At 39.2% G+C, this 14,801-nt stretch overlaps 1 protein-coding gene across 1 annotated transcript in view; it reads right to left on the bottom strand.

Moving 5' to 3' along the window:
* Positions 1-14,801, bottom strand: part of LOC113122748 (myocyte-specific enhancer factor 2A-like) — a 35,101-nt gene that overhangs the window by 19,894 nt on the left and 406 nt on the right. The gene's annotated exons all lie outside the window — the stretch shown is intronic.

Consider the following 14,801-nt stretch of genomic DNA (forward strand, 5'->3'; position numbering starts at 1 on the left):
ATTAGTATTCAGACCCTTTGCAGTGACACTCATATTTAACTCACATGCTGTCCATTTCTTCTGATCCTCCTTGAGATGGTTCTGCTCCTTCATTGGAGTCCAGCTGTGTTTAATTAAACTGATTGGACTTGATTAGGAAAGGCACACACCTGTCTATATAAGACCTTACAGCTCACAGTGCATGTCAGAGCAAATGAGAATCATGAGGTCGAAGGAACTGCCCAAGGAGCTCAGAGACAGAATTGTGGCAAGGCACAGATCTGGCCAAGGTTACAAAAGAATTTCTGCAGCACTCAAGGTTCCTAAGAGCTCAGTGGCCTCCATAATCCTCAAATGGAAAAAGTTTGGGACGACCAGAACTCTTCCTAGACCTGGCCGTCCAGCCAAACTGAGCAATCGTGGGAGAAGAGCCTTGGTGAGAGAGGTAAAGAAGAACCCAAAGATCACTGTGGCTGAGCTCCAGAGATGCAGGAGGGAGATGGGAGAAAGTTCCACAAAGTCAACTATCACTGCAGCCCTCCACCAGTCGGGGCTTTATGGCAGAGTGGCCCGACGGAAGCCTCTCCTCAGTGCAAGACACATGAAAGCCTGCATAGAGTTTGCCAAGAAACACATGAAGGACTCCCAGACTATGAGAAATAAGATTCTCTGGTCTGATGAGACCAAGATTGAACTTTTTGGCGTTAATTCTAAGCAGTATGTGTGGAGAAAACCAGGCACTGCTCATCACCTGCCCAATACAATCCCTACAGTGAAACATGTTGGTGGGAGCATCATGTTGTGGGGGTGTTTTCAGCTGCAGGGACAGGACGACTGGTTGCAATTGAAGGAAAGATGAATGCGGCCAAGTACAGAGATATCCTGGAAGAAAACCTCTTCCAGAGTGCTCAGGACCTCAGACTGGGCCGAAGGTTCACCTTTCAACAGGACAATGACCCTAAGCACACAGCTAAAATAACAAAGGAGTGGCTTCGGAACAACTCTGCGACCGTTCTTGACTGGCCCAGCCAGAGCCCTGACCTAAACCCAATTGAGCATCTCTGGAGAGACCTGAAAATGGCTGTCCACCAACGTTCACCATCCAACCTGACAGAACTGGAGAGGATCTGCAAGGAAGAATGGCAGAGGATCCCCAAATCCAGGTGTGAAAAACTTGTGGCATCATTCCCAAGAAGACTCATGGCTGTACTAGCTCAAAAGGGTGCTTCTACTCAATACTGAGCACAGGGTCTGAATATTTATGACCATGTGATATTTCAGCTTTTCTTTTTTAATAAATTTGCAAAAATTTCTACATTTCTGGTTTTTTCTGTCAAGATGGGGTGCTGAGTGTACATTAATGAGAAATAAAATGAACTTTTTTGATTTTGGCAAATGGCTGCAATGACACAAAGAGTGAGAAATTTAAAGGGGTCTGAATACTTTCCGTACCCACTGTATCTTAACATTTTATATCAAGTTAAAAAATGCAATTTGCTCTTCTAACATAACTCAATGTTATCCTCATTTAATTAACACTGCATGTTCTGTAAACTCAGTGTACTTAATAAACAGCATTTATTAGAAACAGTCCAAAGTCTTCAGTATGTGGTGTTACTGTAATACAAATGTTAACTTCTGTTTCTTGGTATATAATGTTTAAAATACAACTGTGATATCTATTTGTTATTTTGTAGATTAGCTGTAGATTCACATTACTGTAAAAGTTTCTTTCATGTGTGTATGGAGTTATTACTGAAATAAAAAATAAATTCAAAAATCCAATTAAATTAAATATGGAATAAAGTCAATAATCACAATTGGAAAGAATCCTGGCAATGATTTTTAAGTGTTGGAACAATCATTTATTGCATGCTAATTGTACAGGGCTGACCTGAGAGGATGGTGGATGTATAAAAGCCAGGACTTTGACACAAAAGACTGAAGTTCACACTGAGTATCACATGGTTAGTTTCAGGCAACACAGTGACCTTGGTGAGTTGGTCGCCAAAGGGAGTCAGGAAAAGACTGTGGTTTCAGTGAAATGTCTGAAAGTTGGTTTTGGGCTTCAAGTCACTGTGGACTTTGTCAATATTAATCCAAGACCCTGTTTCTTTCCCTAACCTTAACCAAGTGCTGTGTGAGCCTAAACCATAACAAAGTTCAATAATGCTGTGCTGTAGTTGCTACAGGAGGACATTGTATTGCAAGATCAGATATTGTCAGTGAGCGTTCTGCTAATACTTTCAGTAACAACAATTTAAGACCAATAAAATGTTCTCATTATGTTACTGAAAACATTAGAACATCAGGTTATGTTTCTCATAAAATGTATTTTCTGTTAAAAATGTGTACTTTTACTGTCATTTTTAAGAGACAATGATGGCCTTATATTTGATTATAATTCACTGTTCACACTGGCAGTAAATCTCTAGTGTCCATGTTTTACTTTAATTCCTTTATTTTTGTAATGATGGTGAAAATGGTGAAAACATAAATAAAGAACAGATATAAATAAAATCCACATTTACCAACTTCTGATGGTGTCAGATGGTCTCCATATGTGATAATAAATTTATTTCACACTGCAGACTCTGCAATGATGGAGCCCTTTCTACACCCCCTGTGCATGTGTATCTCAAGCTGTTCTGATCAATGCACCTGTAATATGTTACTACAGCAGAAACTCTATCTGACTGATGTGAAAATCAATGTAATTCAAAGGGACGAGCCAACAGGCTGGTGCAACCAGAACTAACACAGACATGAAACATGGCTGAGCAGTACTGAAAATCACATCTACTCTAATACAATGAGCGGCACAATTTAAAACACGTCTGGTAATTCAAAATATACTTGGGAGTTACTAATGCCCTTTGCTGACTGGGTGATATGCCTACAGACTGAGAATATCTGCCCATTTTCAAGTGTCTATAGATTATATATTAAAAAGGATATCTGGAACAGATATACCAAATAAAAGTGTTGATTAGAAACATTCACACTGGATGAGAAAAAAAAAGAAAACACAACCCCCGAGATGTATCTTTAACAAGAAGTGCTAAACCCTTGGAGCATACCTCACAGGCAGACGCGCTCCTCTTTATCTCACCCATGAAATCCAATTCCTGTGGAGCTTGGAAGCGTGACTGTTCTTTGTGAGGGTGTGAAACACACTTTTCCAAGGTTGGATTGCATAGGAGTTTAGATCTGTGATGCCTCTACAATAGCAGAATGTGACATATTATTGTTTTGGTAAGTAGAGTGTAAGAGCTTTGTACACTGCCATTAAATATACTTTTATTTTAGTGTTAAAGATGTTAATGATTTGAAAAAATGACACATCCAGCAGAGTTTGTTCACATGAACATAAGTCATGGCAATTATGGTAAGTACTGATTGTACTGAGCAGTCCTTTGAAGAATTAATCAAAAACATATGGACCGTTGATGACAGTCCACACTATCACACATGACTTTACTAGTGCATGTCTCAGAATCTCAGCTACTGCAGCTCTATTATCAAGAAATGAGTCTTTCTTTCCACAGAACAATGACAGCAAGGGGTGGACATAAAACTCCTCCACACCACCAGTTTCCTGTTAGCTCTGTCAACTATTGTACTTCCTGTTTCATAACCTTTCTGCACAAGTTAACATCCTTCACAACTACCACCACCCACATACACCATTATTAATATTTTGTCAATCACCTAAGCATAAATGCAGTACTGCATCTAATCTAATATACACTGTCTGCAAAAGTGGCACATGGCCAACAAACAACCAGCAGACACAAAGTCAAAGATCAGGTGTCATTTCAGTCTGATGGAACAAATCATTCCAGGGCTCTTGCTACATTTTATCAACACAACCATAAAAACCTTATTTGAACCATATAGTTCAGCTGTTTATGAGCAGAAAGAAAAAAAATTGGAGCAACACAGATGAAGCTGTTACATGAAGAGGTATAGGCTTACATACGCTAACTGTCCAATGGTCATATGGAGAGTAAACGTGTTCACCTCTGCCTTTGAGGATGAGAGATGATACAAATATTTCAATGACTCAGGCTCAATTTGTCTTTAGCTCTTATTTGACTCCTACTAACCAAGGGAAAGTGTTAGAATAAGCTAATGTGGTTAAAACCTCTCAGAGGTCGTTTATAACAATAAAAACTTTTAGACAATCATTTTAAATAATAATATTTAAATATTTGTTAGCTCTAACTCATAAAGTAGCAAATATTTCATCTTTGAGCACCCAGTCTGCTAGGCCCATGTAACACTGGCCTGTTGACCCCAATAAACCCTAACAAACTGGTTAACAATAAGCATAAAAATAGCAGCTTTAAAAAGCCTGTTTTAACATTTCGAGCACTAATTAACAGCCTCCTTTTTAACAATTCCTCCTGTAAAGAACAAACAAATTCAGGACTGGTGAAGGTTAATCATGCTGAGTCCAAAGCAGCATAAAGTAATTGGCAACCCTTTCATCCCTTCTCCTCATTAAAGACCATGTGCTCATCTCTAATTGTGCAGACCTCATCCTGACCTCTGCTCTACTCACTCCAACAGTGAATCAATGAGGCTTCAAACTGCTGCTACCCAGCATGCACCACTAGGTAAACCTCCTGCTACTAGTAGAATCATTCAAACACCGTCTCTGATATGAGCAAGAGCGAAAACGATTTTGGTTTGGAAAAGTAAGGAGCTGATCCTGGTTGTCAGTCTGGAAACAACCATGGAGAGATGCACGGCCATTTGTTAGAAGATGAAAGAGTTTCTGTTTCATCACTGTTTGCAAAAGTTTTAAGGGCTGATGATGCAGATTACATTCCTTATTCGAATCCTTACCTTCCCTGCAGCTTTGCTCATCTCTTTGCTCTCCACTTTCTTTTTTGCTCAATCTCATCCTTCGTTCTCTAGCAGCTTATTGGCATTGAAGAAAGAGAGGCTCTCTTGCTGAAGGCATAACAAGTCGGACTGATCTAAAGATTTTTTTCTCCCACTCCCGGCAAGCCCGGACATTCTTTGAAGTTGTCATAAATGGAGTTTTTGTAAAAAGTTCTTGCAGGAATTTATACATGGTAAACAGGCGGGCTATGTAGTGGACCTGCTCCCCAAGGGAAGTGGAGCAAGATCAGGCTTCTTTACTGGCTGAAGTGTTTAATACTTCCCTGTTTACAGTACGACCCTTGTCACATGCACAGCTGTGCTTATGAGTTTTCTCTGATATAACAAAAGAGAATGACAAGTTATGTAAAAACATAATAAGGTGACAGCTACTTTAAAGGATCAATAATGAAATTTGCAAATGTGTCAATTAAGTAAATCTGCCCAATGACAAAACCTGAACTTCAGTAAAGTCAGTCTAATAATGTTCCAGCTCACCCTTTTCTGTGGCCTGCTGAGACGGAAACATGTCTTGTATAGCAAGACAGGAGCAAGTAAAGCAAGTGCTGCTGCTGTCTGCTGTCAGACATGGCAGGAGCACGGGCTGTGATTAGTTCATCACCCACAGTCAGCCGGGCTAACTGACTGTGGGTGACTGTAAACCTCTGTATCATGCAGGCTGAACATCGACACTGGCTTCTGCTGTTTTCCAGGTCACTGGGCTAATGAGTTTTTGCCTGAAATGTAATAATTAAACTCATCTCTCTCCACCAGCAGCCCAGCCGTTTAATGCCAGGCTGAAGGCCAGGCAGATTAGATGGCTTAACTTGTCATCTGCCAAACCACCCAACTCCTCAGTCAGTTAGCAAACTGATGCTATGCTACGGTGTTAAGTCACTGCAGGAAGGGAACGCATGTAGAGTCAAGGCAGTGTACATTTATAAAGCATCATAACAACACAATAAAAATACATTCATACTACAACAACAAGAAGATGATAATTAATTTGTGAATTTCACACTCGACAGGCCTGCACCCACAGGGCTCCATGCACTAACACCCTATTCTCCTGCAGGCTGCAGTGTTACTCACAGTCTCTCAGCCTTGTAAAAACTCCAAGACAGCGGTCTGTTAATTTAATTACTGACCCACTGTGATGTCATTTCATTATTGTGTTGCTTTTATGACAGTGGTAGTGGGATAAGATTTTCCTGTCTCAACACGGAGACGCTGATGTCATGCCTGCAACACAGATTGAAACGCAAGCTGCCCTTTAAAATGTTTCTCCTTCTTTACAGTTCTCATTAAAAAAACACTAATTGGTCTCAGAATGAATGTTCAACACTGAAACAATACTTGTCCTTTTTGGTTCACTAACATTATCATGTTCTCCTGCAGGATCAGCTTGACTGTTTTAGCAGTCTACATATTACATGTAGCATGTAGACTATGATATGTTTAACAGGAGTCTCCAACTCTGCTAAGACAATAAAAGCAAAAAATATATATATATATATAACCACAACTGCTCCCAAACAATTCCATGTAAAAGACCCCTAAACACATTTCAACTTTGATGGGCATGAAGCTCTCCCAGTTGAATCAGCAATAAAAACTATTAACAAGTGCCTTAGAAAATAGATCTTTTTTTGATAAAAAAGTAAAAGGTACAATACAACCCATTAATTATTCCAAGGTGCATTCCAGCAAGAAACATCTAATCAAAGAACTACATTTTGTAATGTGCACTGCTAATAGCAGGCCAGTGCTAAACATTATGCTATTAAACTCATCGCATAAAATGACAATATAAAAACAAAATGAAAGGAGTTGCATATAGTGATAAATCTGAGAATTATCACCCAAATCAGCAGCTCCCCTCAGCTTTATTGAGCTTTTTAGCATCTCTTTATATTTTTCAGATCTTTAATATTTTGCTGCACGCTGGCTGTTCTCATGGTGTTTTTATTAGTTGGAGTGGGTAGGACTTTCAATCATCAGGTTGCCAGAAAGACTCCAAACACAATATTTCTGCTCCTAACAAATGGACATTACATTGCTCTGGAACCACTGCATGTGTAAAAACAAAAGCAATTGTTTGGCCACATCAACCTAAAAAGTGAATTTCATTTCACAACTCATTTCTGCTAAAAAAAAAAAAAAAGTCTGTTTGAAGGATTAAATCAATTTACTTTTAGCTTTTGGCTCATTTTTTGCTCCTACCTGGAGTGACAGGTACCTGACCTTATAAAGGTCAGGTGCAGATGGACTTAAAGTTCTGATGGACTTACAAAGGTCCTTATAAAGAAAGGTTTTCTGTGTGATCATTTGTATCTTTTAAAAATGGCCAGTATTTCTCGAATTGTGCTAGGGGTTTGTAGATTTATGAGCACAACTGTAACTCCATCACAGCAGAATATCTCTATACTCAGCCTAATCTTTTGATCTACAAAATGATATTATAATGAATTCTTTAACTTTTTTGTTTGTTCTTGCTCTCATTGAAATTCTGTGCTTTCAGCAAAGTAAAATCTTCCTTTTAATGTTGTGAAGCGATGGTAAGTAAATCTGAGGTCATTATCATGAGGGTCCTCTAGGCAATCCCCCACCCCCTGACTCCCCCCTAAGCACACATCCACACATTTTCCAACACTTGCATCTGGTTCTCTTTTTCACATTACTGAGTAAACTGGACTCCTTTTCAGGCAGGTGTATATATAGGACAAGTACAGTTCAGTTTGCATCATTATACAGTACAAGTTACAGCACACATCAGCACAGAAGTACTGTAACAAAAATGGCTCCTTATGTGACTCGTTATGTGACTGGAAGACCATGAAGTAAGTGTGCTAGTAAAGCTCTTTGTGATAATACTGTAAGTGTGAGTGGGACGTGGAGATGAACTAACATATAGTAGGTTGTGTTTCAAACAGCTGGCACTACTTCTGGAAGTTTAAGGTTCACCACTTACATTTGTAGTGTTTGACATGGATTCTTCTAACATGCAAAGAGAAGCACACACCTATAAGAGAAGGCTCCAAGACTCAAGTGTAAGTTATTCATTTAGTTATTAAAATGAGAGCTCATAACATACTGAGATTGCTGTTTTAAAGTGCAGTGCTGCCAGAGTAGTTTCGATATATGTTTTTTTACAACAACAGATTCTGTTGTTAATAAGAAAAAGGAACAACTTCTATCAGCCACTATTCAAGCTGTTCAGTGTTTAACTGATAGGATCAGCCCTACGGGCAGAGCATGGATCACAAAACATCTTAATCAGAATAAAGCCTTCGTCTCATCATGTATAGAGATGCATTTACTGAATGAGTACCTCTAAATGCAGTAAATGTTAACAAAACCTTTTCATTAGATAGAATTTAAGTTAAGTTGTGTAATGATTCAAAGTTATTTCTCTTCCACTAAATAGTTTTCATGAGAAAACATATTACAGCTGGAATCACTTGATCAGCTTCTGGGTCACCTGAGACCAGGGTGAATAATTGCTGAAAGCTATGTGTTATATCACACTGGGTGCTTCTGTTGGAAAGTAACACCAGGCTACAACAACCCAAAATGACTTAAGTTTGTATTCAGCAAATCACCAAACTGTTTGTTCTTACTGTTAAAAAAAAAAAAAAAAAAAAACTGGTGTGAATATCACATAAAGCCCAGGGCAGCTAATCAGCTTCATGCACACGTCAGGCAAGCTGTTTTTTTTTTTTTTTTTTCTCCCAAAAAACAAGTCTGGGAAATCACATTAGCAGTAAACTGAATCTGAATCTGTGCAAACCTTCATAATGTAAAACCAAAGCAAAATATGGCCTTTTATTTATTATAATTAATTCAGGATAATTGATCTTGGGGAAGTTGAGGTAGTTTAATAAGTAAGATTGGTTACAATGAGGTATGTATTTTTATAATATTTTCACATTTATTAGTTCTCACAGTCAGAAGTATTCGACGTTAAACAGTGTGTGGAAGTTGCTGGTCTAACCTAGTCCTCAACTCAGCAGAGTGAGAGGGTCTTCATGTGCAGCCAGCATTAATGAAGTGTTGGCACCATTAAGAACGGTGTCAGGACTCTGAGCAGACCCAAACCACTCGCTGGTCTGGACCCTGTCTCTCCAAATCAACACTGAGTTTAATTAAGCCAAACCACGCTGCCATTGACCCAACATTACTGTTTAAGTTGGCAAGGCTGAGGGAAACCTATTTACTGTGAGTAACAAAGGCAGTTTTATACGAGTGCAGGAAAGTAGATTACAAGGCTAATATTTGGAAATTGTTATATTTGATTTCTGTATTTATTGAGTGTAATTTCTGAGCTCCTCTGCGGCATATTTAGCATCAAACGTGTGGGCGTGTGGCCCAGCGGTCAGACGGCAGGCAGCCAGAGGTTTGGCTGGTTTGGAAGTCCCAGCTCAAGCCTGATTACTGGGGTGACCCTGCAGGAACAGTTCAGGAGATTAGGAGTGCTTTCAGAAACCACAGTAAGAGAACAGAGGAGGAGACCAACCAAAACCTTTACAGCAGGAAGGTATTGCTTAACACAATAAATACACCTTCGCTCTTCTGCAGATCACCAGTCCATCACAAGGTCGACACATAGAGACAAACACTCACACTAGCTATCACACCTACACACATTTAGAGGCACTAATTAACTAAACCCCAAACTGCATGTCTTTGGACTGTGGGAGCAAACTGCAATACCCGGAGAAAACCAACACAGACACAGGGAGAACATGCAAACACCACACAGAAAGACCCCAGGGTTGAATGGGAAAAAAATATTAAAATAGTTTTTAGGTAAGATATCAGATCAAATGGAAATAGAGGCTGATGAAAACTCTGTTAGACTAGCTGCAACTCTGGTCTGGTTGGGAAAGGATGTCTTTTATACTGGAGGCTACATTAAAGCAGTAATTCACCTCTTCAACTTCTCACGTTGAAAACAGACAGTCACACCACATAACTGTCTGTGTGAGATTCATCTGTAATGAATGAAGCCATACTACCGAGTGTGATGAAACTATCCGAAAAGGATATGATGTCTGTATAATCTCATCAAAAAAAGATATTCCATGTGTGTCATAAAAATTTTAATTTGAAAATTTTAATGCAGTAGACAGAAGCAGAATGGGCCTGTGCTGGTCCATAATCCCATTAAAGTCTGGACATTTGCATCAGCACCGACAGCTAACAAGCACTCAACATGCTTCTACAGCAAGAAGAGTCAGCTAAACCTCTGACCTCTGCTCTTTGTGACACATGTCATTGGTTTAACCAGGCATCACCATAGCCAATTAGGAAAAGAAATGCATTAATCCACACAAGAGCAGCCTGTATTAGCCAACTACATAACTCACTAGAAAAAACGAAGTCAGTCAGTCAGTCAGTCATGGAGGCCTCAAAATAGCCTCTCAATAAAACACAAGCACACACACACACATACACACACACACACACACAGTGCTGTCTCTATTTCTTCAACATGACTGTCCTTCAGAAGTGTTGCTATTTCTGTTTACCACAAGGCCCCAAATATTCTATCATTAGGGAAACTAGGAGCAAAAGGAAATGCCACTGACGAACACGTGGACTCCATGCAGCCGCACAAAGTGGGCGAGTTGTCATGTTACTGCTACAGGTTTTACAATATGTGTCCATTTAAAACAGTAAGAAAAGTAAGATTTTCTCACTTCCTGTGAGAAATACTGTCTGCTTTTTTCGTTTACTATACTTGACTGATATGATGGAGAATTGTTGCACATAACCAAAGTTTGAGGGGGGAAAAAAATATCATGATCACTGGGAAATGGAAAGTGAGCAAAAGCAGCGAGCACCAACGCAAAATCTAAAACAATGTGAAAGTGCTTTAGTGCTACTTCAGTTGAAGTTGCTTACTACTTTTCCAGGTAACAAGGCAAATCAGGCAAAGCAGAGCTATTACACTTAGGTTTTCTATATTGTTTTAAGGTGAATTCTGCATAAACAGATTTCCAAATTTGTGAGGAAAAATTTTGCACAGATCCAGCAACATCCTCCTCAAACACAACTTGGCGCCATCCTAGAAACCGATGTCAATAACAAGGGAGCTGAGTCTGTGCTTTATGATTGCCTTGAAAGCTGCTCTCCCTGTCCAGATTCCGTAGCTGAGCAGAACTGGGAGCCTTACCTAAAGTTTGTAAATGATGGGTGGGACGAAGTTTAAGCCAAAATTTCTTCCTCCTCTATCTGTGTCAATCACAGTTTAATTCAGTTCAAACTTATACATCATGTGTCCAGCACTAAAGCAAGACTGGCTCAGATTAAACCAAATATGGACCCTAAGTGTGACAGATGTAAACAGGCACCATTGCTACAGATGATTCGGCTTTTCCAAGTCTTTTTATTTTTCAAAGGTCTGTCTTTAATTCTCTATCCACTGTATTACGCCCAGTAATCAGCCCTTGTCTATTTCCACCAAGAACTGCTAAGCTGTCCGGTCCACTCAAGCCTTTCCTACTTTAATAGAGAGATGGAAATCACTCACCCACCCACATAGAATGGGTGCTGGATTTAGTGGAATATATTCATGTTGGAAAGATGAGGTATTTGAGAGATGATAAAGCAGATTGTTTAGGCATCATCTGGGAGCCAACTTCTCCTCTGGGGATCATTCACACTCTATGACCCTCTTCTTTACATGGGATGTTGACATTGTCAACCCTCCCCACCCTAAGCCCCTCTTGTTGTATTTTATTTATATCTACTCAATTAAAAAAATAAAACAACAACACAAGGAAGGTATAATGTACAGCAGTGATATATTTTAACATTTGCAATGTAAATTACAGGAATCTTTTATAAGTATCTATGTGAGGCAGATAAAGATGCCAAAAGGAAGACAGACAGAAATCATGTAAAAAATAGGAAGGAAAGGAAATCACACTGAATATACTGTAAGGAAATTTAAGTTTTAGCCTACAAAAATTACATCCCTTGTAAAAAAACTCAATAACGTAATGTGTGGTCACAAACTACAAGCTGTAGTCCTTTATCTTACGGGTAACACCACAAACACTGACCTCTCCTTTAACACAGTTCTACTAACAGTAGATGCTGACCTGCTGGGTTCTGATCCTGTCTGGTTGTGAAGGTCAAGTCAGATTTTTCTTAATACGTATTTAATATTTCCTATTCTGTAATATCAGGATTTCTTCACACTTTTGTTTATGTACTTGTCAGAATTTCAGCAAAAACCTCTGTCAACCTCCAACCAACTTTACATTAACAAAACATCCGTCAGCCTAAACTAAGTTTGTGAGTGGCGTCATAAACTCTCAGCCCTATTAGTAACCAGAATGCCAAAAAACTCAACTCATACACTCAAAAAAAAAAAAAAATTGTACTAATAAACGTATACTCATGTAATCACTTTTCTCTAGAACAAAGACCATGTGCATTTGATTAAATGAAAAAGAATCCCAGAAATGTTTCCATCAATATTACATTAGGGCACCGTGAAGTTTTGACTGGCATTCTCATGAAACAATATCAGTTGTAGATGATAATTCATTTTTTGAGGGTGTTTCATTGTGGCAGAAATGTTTATAATATGTCACATCCTTCTCTGCAAAGCCTGACCTACAAATGTAAACACTAGAAACCTACATCTAAATTAGATTTACAGTAATCAGAACATTATGTGCATGACTGTTGCAATGAACAGCATTTCTTATTGAAATGATGTACTTCAGAGCATTTAAACACCAAAACGTTCTAATTTGATCAAGTGTATGTGAGTTAGCCACATTTAAATTTTAATGCATTTTCCAACAAGATGTTCTGGTTTTTAGTCATAATCCAGGATTATTAAATTATCTGGATAGCTATAAAATGATCCAGATAATTGTATAACCATAACACAGGAAACCTGAATAAATATTTGCCCATGAGGGTTAAAAACAAGCAATTTCTGTCTTTAGCTAAAATATTTTATGACGCCAGTCCTAAATGACATGACTATGCACTAAGCAACTTAAGTATTAGTAGTAGTGCTTACTTCAAGTAAAAGTCATTGGTCACTTAATGATGCAAATCCAACATTTACTTTTCTTTTAGCTCTATTTTGGGTCTCCACCAACCCTTGAGGAAAATATTTGGGTCTTTAGCTACAAAATTCTCCAGAGACTAGCTTTACCACTAGCTGGTGAAAAGAGTCTTTGTCTTATCCTCCACTGTATACAATAAAGCTGCATATCTGCTAAACTTGGCAGAGGTATTGATAAAGATCCAAAATCCCTAATGACATTGCCATGATAAGTGGACTAATGTCTAAAAGAAGAAAAATAACATATTGTATAGTGCTTCAACAAAATGGAAGTATATGTGCTCCAGAGAAGACACTATCCAGCATATCTAAGCCTTGTTGGATGTAACTGCCTGAAGATGGAACAGACCTTTCCTTCCATATGTCCACTGTGGTTTCCGCACTCTGACAGTGTCACAGTGGAACCATGGCCTGATTACCTGTCCCCTGTAAAGCCAGCAGACACTCACTGTCACTCTGCTGACAGGGAGAATAATTGAAGGTGATGCCTCATGCTGCCAGCCCTGCTAATGAAATATGAAAACAAAGAGCAGAATAGCATCACAAGGGCATGAGTTACAGAGCAGGGTATGTTCTGTCTGTTCACCAGGCAAACTGACATTTAAAGAACAGTTCTCCAAATGATGTACGACGGTGCTCTGTGGATTAGACTGCTTAGACAGTGTGTTATTTAGCAAAGGGTCTTTTCCATAGACATTCCTATCAAGCCTAACCAGAGACAAAGGAATGTTGTAATATTAGTTTAGCGATTGGCTCACAGGCCAACATTTCTGATGCACTGCAGCATGCCCTTCTGGGCTCCACAGTTACAACGCTGACTATTAAAAAAACATTAATCCTGCATCAGTGACATTTTGAAACTTGGGCTTGGGTTTACTGGCTGTGACAATCCCCAAATCTCCTGAAGCACAATCGTGCTGTCAACAAATCAATATTGAAGCTGGATTAAAAGAAGCTGGAAGACATTTCACAAATGGCTAGTCTGAACTAAGGAGTTGCAAAACTCAAAAGAAAATAATGAATAAATAAATCAATTTATTCCAAAATTAGCTACTGACTAGTTGAGAATTCCTCAGGTGACGCTAAGTTAGGTGAGCAGACCAGAGCATCTTCACACTGTCATTAAACACAGCTCTGAGCTGGCTGAGGGAGATCCTCATACACATCCATCCATTCTCTACCAGGGTGGCAGTGCGCTGGAGCCAGACCCAGTTGATACTGGGCAAGAGGCAGGATACAACCCGGACAGATCACGTGTCCATCACAGGGCCGACAAACAGAGACAGGCACTCACATTGACACCTACAGGCAATTTAGAGTCACCAATTAACCTGACCCCAAACTGCATATCTGTGGACTCAGGGAGGAAACCAGAGAAAATCCATGCAGGCACAGGGGCGATCATGCGAACTCCACACAAAAAGACCCCACTGGGAACTGGCAAGTGACAACGACTAGAAAGAAGCTTGATCTGTGTGTTTTTATCACACTTGTAAAACCAACAATAAATACACTATTGCAAGACATGTTTGTTTGTCTTATTTGCTGTAAGTCACTGAGCCATTGTGTTCCACTTATACAGAAACCAGACATTCTGTGATTCAGCCAGTGGATGTTTGTTTGTTGCTCTTTTAGACAGTTTGTCCACAATATGACGACTGAATTATATTGTAGCTATTTTATGGCGCTCGATGTTAGTGCTTCAACTGCAACCCTTGGTGGTGTCGTTTAGAAACAAACATAAAAACAAGTTCCACTTGGTGTTTGCCACAGCAGGTTAAAGTATGGAGCAGGAGGAAGGTTAAACAGAAAGCTGAGTTAATCAAAGTTTTAT

This window comes from Mastacembelus armatus, chromosome 3, assembly GCF_900324485.2.
Source record: "Mastacembelus armatus chromosome 3, fMasArm1.2, whole genome shotgun sequence".
Classification (NCBI taxonomy): Eukaryota; Metazoa; Chordata; class Actinopteri; order Synbranchiformes; family Mastacembelidae; genus Mastacembelus; species Mastacembelus armatus.